The 6,191-nt window shown below is 40.4% G+C and overlaps 1 non-coding gene across 1 annotated transcript; it reads left to right on the top strand.

Annotated features, from left to right (window-relative positions):
- The first annotated feature begins 3,080 nt into the window (after positions 1-3,080).
- On the top strand, positions 3,081-3,199 carry LOC133389908 (5S ribosomal RNA). The gene has a single exon (XR_009764216.1). It is a non-coding gene; the product is annotated as a 5S ribosomal RNA (ribosomal RNA).
- The last annotated feature ends 2,992 nt before the right edge of the window (positions 3,200-6,191 follow it).

Here is a 6,191-nt window from a genome sequence, read left to right as displayed (position 1 = left end):
TGCTTACCAAATTACACCGGATTCACAGCGTGAGTAACTTTGGATTGTTTAGGTAGCAGAGTGCCCTCGTAAGGTGCAGAGAAGAGGCCTGAGGTTTGCCAGAAATTGAATTTTTATTGAGAAAGTAATCAAAATGACACTTTAATTGTTTACTGTGAAAGCTGTCTCAGAAAAGCAAGGAGGGAGGTGGGATAAGAAGTTATATGACTGCGTGGTGATTTCACCAGCTTCTGATTAGGGGAGAGGAGGAGGGAACTGCAGTGGGAATTGAAAAGTGGGTGAGAGAGAAAAAGCAAGAAAGAGAGCTATACTTTTCTTTCTTTATACATGTGTTGTCCTTAATGTCAGGGAAAATGCAAAAACAAGACAAAAAGAAGAGATTTTCCTTGCACAAAGCAAGGGTTTGCTGGGTGGAGTTGGCTGGGAGTACAGAAAAAGAGCATTCAAAGCTGGGAGTCCAGGGTGAGCCAGACTGAGTTTACCTCAGCAAGATTTCACCTTGAATAATCTAGAGTTCAGGGGTTCAGAGGTGCAAAAGTAGGCACTTAGCTGTGAGTTCCAAAGGTCAACTAGGTGGAGTCTGAGATCACACTGTTCTCTGTCTCTGAATTAAGACCAATAGGCTTAAAAACCAAGCACACAAAAGAGTAAGGAAATCCTAGAGGGACAATTTCGAAGAACAACAGAAACAAAACTATTGTCTGGTTTTTGCTTAACGAAGGAGGGGAGTCTAGGCTTTAGGTTGGCCTTTTCTGAGGTGGCACCCTGACTTTGGAATACCTTCCCTTGAGAGGCCCAACTGGCATCAACATTATAATATTTTTGGCACTGGGCTAAGACTTTTTTCCCCACCAGGTTACACACACACACTTAGACCCAGCTCTTTAGCCAAAACTGTATGAACAATCCCTGCCCTGATACAGTCCCCCTGCAATTATATCTATGGACAATTGCAGTGGAAGTATACTGGTGGAGTACCATTTTACACAATGCACTTCTCCATTCATTCCCTTTGTGCTGACTGGCCATCATTAACTTGCAAGTATAAAACAAAACAAAACAAAGCTGCCCCCCCCCAAAATAAATTCAGTAAATTCAAAAGCAAAACTATACAAGCTCAGTGTGAGCTGATAAAATTGTGGAAACTGATGAATGTCTAGCATAGTGTGGGCTCAATAAATATCAGTCACAGCCAGGCATGTTACCCAAATCATGAGAATGTTATTGAAACTACTAACACATTTGGTTGTTTGTTTGCCATTCAGCAAAGCTGTGACTAAATTGTAGCTTTGGATTGTATGTATCCAGTGAAGTTCTACTCAGAGTAGACCCACTGAAATTAATAGACCTTAGTCCCAGCCATTAATTTCAATGTGTCTACCCTGAGTAGAATTTAATTGGCTATAACCCACTGTATTTCCATAGGGACTTACTCCTGCATTATCTTAAGGATAAATACTGATAAAGGCTTTTGAAAACCTTTATTTTAGTGCATACTTTCCATCCATACTTTGGCAGTGTAAAATAAGCCAATAAAACCATTCCTGGATCTCAGCTCCCCAGTCCGTTCAGTGTAGGATGGGCTCAAGACGTTTTGCAGACTCAGGGGGAAAGGACAAAATGATGCCTCCCCTATTCCACCTACAGAAGACATCTGGATTGGCAGTTGAATCTTCCTTCAGCACTGGCAATGAGATAGTGTTCCCCATCACACCTGAACACAGCAAGCTAACTTAGGAGGTGTAGGATAGGCCATGTGGCACACACAGCTCTGTCCCCCAACAGAAGGAAATGACCAGGCTGTTGCCCTCTTGTCCTGCTTGTGAGCATCCCATAGGCCACCAAGAAGGAAAGAATGCTGGGACTGGATGGGCCTTTGATCTGATCCAGAAAGGCTCTTCTTATGCTCTGACCTTAGGTCTGATTCTTGCATGGTTATTCCTCCTAAGGAGTTGCATTGTCAAAAAACTGAATTTACAGCCTGCGAAATGTTTTCTGATATATGAGACACTGTCAGATGTCAACTATTACCTCGTGTCACCTGCAAGATTGTGATATACTGACTGTTACATGTCAGATAGCACTGAACACTGACTACTAGCATAAAGTATTAGTAAGTAATGATTGCTGCTGCATGTCACCTATTACATACTGTCTTATTCTGAATGTCACTGCATGTCAGCTATTGGATACTGTCATGTACTGATTGCTATTTATGTAACTTTACAGTTGACAATGAGGACATTGAACTTGTCAAGGATTATCAATACCTTGGCACAGTCATTAACCAAAATGGAGACAATAGTCAAGAAATCAGAATAAGGCTAGGATTGGGGAGGGCAGCTATGAGAGAACTAGAAAAGGTCCTCAAATGCAAAGACGTATCACTGAACACTAAAGTCAGGATCATTCAGACCATGGTATTTCCGATTTCTATTTATGGATGTGAAAGTTGGACAGTGAAAAAAGCGGATAAGAGAAAAATCAACTCATTTCAAATGTGGTGTGGGAGAACAGCTTTGTAGATACCATGGACTGCGAAAAAGACAAATAATTGGGTGTTGGAACAAATTAAACCAGAACTATCACTAGAAGCTAAAATGATGAAACTGTGGTTATCATACTTTGGACACAAAATGAGAAGACATGATTCATTAGAAAAGATAATAATGCTGGGAAAAACAGAAGGGAGTAGAAAAAGAGGAAGGCCAAACAAGTGATGGATTGATTCCATAAAGGAAGCCACAGACCTGAACTTACAAGTTCTGAACAGGGTGGTTCATATTTATGTCAGTTGTCAAATATAGTTAAATGTTACTGAAAAATCATTGCATGCCCAATGCTGATGTTGTACAGCAAATGTTTTCCAAATATTTGAGCATGGAGAAAATATGCAGAAAATATTCACCATCACAATTCACAAGAGAATTCCAAAGGACAGGCTTGGGGAGCAAATTCATTTCAGTTCTGGTCTTTTCTGTGAAAGGGGATTTGTTTTCCTTTGACAGACCAGTCCATGAGATCTTCATTCCATTGTTTTTCTTTAGGAAGATTTTTTAAAATCCTTCTAGTACTCATGTGCCTACAGCCATACTACCCTGAACACACCCAGTCTCGTCTGATCTTGGAAGCTAAGCAGGGTTAGGCCTGGTTAGTACTTGGATGGGAGACCGCCTCAGAATACCAGGTGCCATAGGCTTAGAGGAACCTAATGGTAAACCACCTCTGAATACCTCTTACCATGAAAACCCTATGAATACATCCAAAAGATTCATAGGGTCACCATAAGTCGTAATCGACTTGAAGGCATATAACAAAGTACTCAAGTATCAAACATTTAGCTACAAGTGCTGTATGAAAGATCCTGTTCTTCATATAATCACATCTGAAGTAGGAAGAGGATGCACTCAACTGAAATTCCTAGCATACCAGTTTGGCAAGCAGAATCCTAAAACTGACAATTTGGAACTAAATCCAAGAAACTCAGGTTGTTAGTCCCATGGATTTCATTGGAAATTCTATCCAATCAAGCATTTTTATGATCTCAGATTTTCTTGCTGTTGGGATTTAAGTAGACATAATATACTTGAAGCCAATATACATACATCACGCACACCCTTATATAGTGTGTGATTTTTTCCCTCTAATCACTCAGACTTAATCAAAGTAGCTGGCATTCGGGTCTACTGCAATCAAATTCAAATTACATGTACTGCTACTAAAAAGATGGAAAGATAGAGAGATGGTCAAAAACGTAAAAAAAGCAAAGCTATAAAATGTTTTCCCCCTTTTAAAATAAAAAATCTTTATTTTAATAAGCATGCACGTAGATTCCACCCCCCTCTCCCCCCAAAGCCCAGCTTTATAACAGAGAGAACCTGAAGCATTTATTCCAAGACATCAGGGTGCCCGTCTGTAATATTCAAAATAACAGTGCTTGTATCATATTAACATGAAACCACAAATGCTATAATTAGTGTTCTGAAGTAATAAGAGCATAATCTACTTGATAATACCGCACTTAATAATGTCCCAGATGAATTAGATCAGTCTGGATACTTTAAAAAATAGCTTCGTTTCTGTTGGCTTTTGAAAAAAAATGGAGTTATGCCAAAATAAAATAGCTTCCAATTACCAAACCTTCCCCCCTCAAAAAATGGATCCTTTGTTAATTTGGAACATTTGAATACCATCCTTCTTCCAAGATGTTCAGAATGGCGCATAGTCCTTGCATCAACCCTGTGAGCTAGGTTAGGCTGAAAGTAGGTAACTGGCCTCAAATCACTCAGAGAGAACATATGAAGAGCTCTGCTGGATCAGACTGAAGGCCTATCTAGTCCAGCATTTTCTTCTCTCTAGGAGGACCACAAGCAGCACATGAGCATAATACCGCTTTCCCACTCATGTTTATAAGACCTGAAATAAGATTTGCAAAAGTGATTTTGAAAAAGATGGCACACTGACTTTGAGATACATATTCCAACATGCAAATTCGAGACATTTCCCCTTCAAAACAAATGTTAGGTCTAGGTAGATTGGCTCAAAATAGATGCAGATAAGCAGATGTACCAATAATTCATTAATCTTCTTCTCATTCTCCATGTGAACGAGAAATCAGAAGATCCCCATGGCATCCTAGACATACCTACTTGGGAACTGAGATTTACATTCAAATAAACATGCAGAGGATTGAGCGGAAAATGGGTAGATGTAGGAACACAGGAACCTTCCTTACACCGAGTCAGACCATTGGTGCATCTAGCTCAGTATTGTCTACACTGACTTGGTGGCTCTCCAGGGTCTCAGAGCAAGGTCTCTCCCAGCTCTGCCTGAATATGCCAGGGATTGAATGTTTCAGCATGCAAAACAAATGCTCTACCATTGAGTTACAGTCCTTCCTTCACACTAAGAGTGCTTCATGGAACTCTTCGTGTGAATAACTGACTGTGCAATCCTTTACATGTCTACTCATAAGTCAGCCCCATTGATTTCAATGGGAATTTTGGATCGAGGGTTTTTATTGTAATCTGCCCAGATGGGGTGGGGCCAAAGGTCATTAAATAACAGCATTATTCAACCCGGATGAAGCATTTTATGGAGATAACCAGGCACTATTACTGAAATAGTTGGGTTGTGCCATAAATCCTATGTAGTCATTGTGAAGTCTATTCACTGAGTGTGGATCTTGATATAGCTAAAATGGCACCATCTACACACAAGAAGGAAGTGTCAGTAGACTTGGGGAAATCCTCAGGTTTGGAGAAATGCCAAAAGGGGGGGAGCTGTAAGGGGGGAATCCAAAACAGCCCCAATAAGGACTGAGCATGGAACTCTGGCTAACTGATGGCAGAATGGAAAACCATGGGATGGGGGATGGAATGGAGCATCCTGGAAGAGGGCATGGCTGGCTAGTTGACAGGAATCCTGAACAGGAGCACTCCATAGTGCAATATTCAAGTTTCCTTTTCTGAAATGGAAAATTGTCCTCTGTTTTTTATCAGAGGAAGATCCTAAGGTATCAATTTATAACAATTGTTACAAAGCATAACTCTCTCTCTCTCTCTCTCTTTGACACATGGGGCTTATTGTGTCAGTTTTGTGGATTAAAATGGTAGCACTTCTGTCCTGATTTCTAAGATTCCTTTCACACTGTAGTACCCATTGCATTAACAAAACATGTTTTTTTTGGCCAATATGCTGGCATTTTGCACGAATGCCTTTCACATTGCTGCATGAATAACATCTTGTTTTCTTCCCTCACTTGTCACACACATATGGACTGTAGTTCCTTCATAATTCACTTTTTTGAGTTAGTGTCTAGACACAGGGGTATGCGTGGGAAAAGGAGGACGGTGAAGTTGCTACCTGTGCCTAAACCAGAATACCAGTACAATTTTCGCCAGGCGCGAGTCTAAAGAGTGGGAATGCATTGCATGCTGGGATGGCTGTCAAGTGAGCCACTGCAGCTAGTGCAAAACTCCCATGATGTTCTGGGTTCCCAAGCTTGCAAATGGATTATTTCTGGAATTATTTATCACAGAAATGAACGCTAAACTTACACTATATTCCACTAGATTTCCGGAATTAGCTGTTATGTCCTGTGAAAGATAAAATAGAATGCGCAAATTAGCAGGTAAGAAATAATCAGAAAAATGGAATAAAGTACAGTGTGAAAGCAGCCTCACTCTCTC

This window comes from Rhineura floridana, chromosome 7 (genome assembly GCF_030035675.1).
Source record: "Rhineura floridana isolate rRhiFlo1 chromosome 7, rRhiFlo1.hap2, whole genome shotgun sequence".
Lineage (NCBI taxonomy): Eukaryota > Metazoa > Chordata > Lepidosauria > Squamata > Rhineuridae > Rhineura > Rhineura floridana.
The sequence above is the reverse complement of the archived record's forward strand: the minus strand, read 5'-3'. Positions and strand labels throughout refer to the sequence as shown.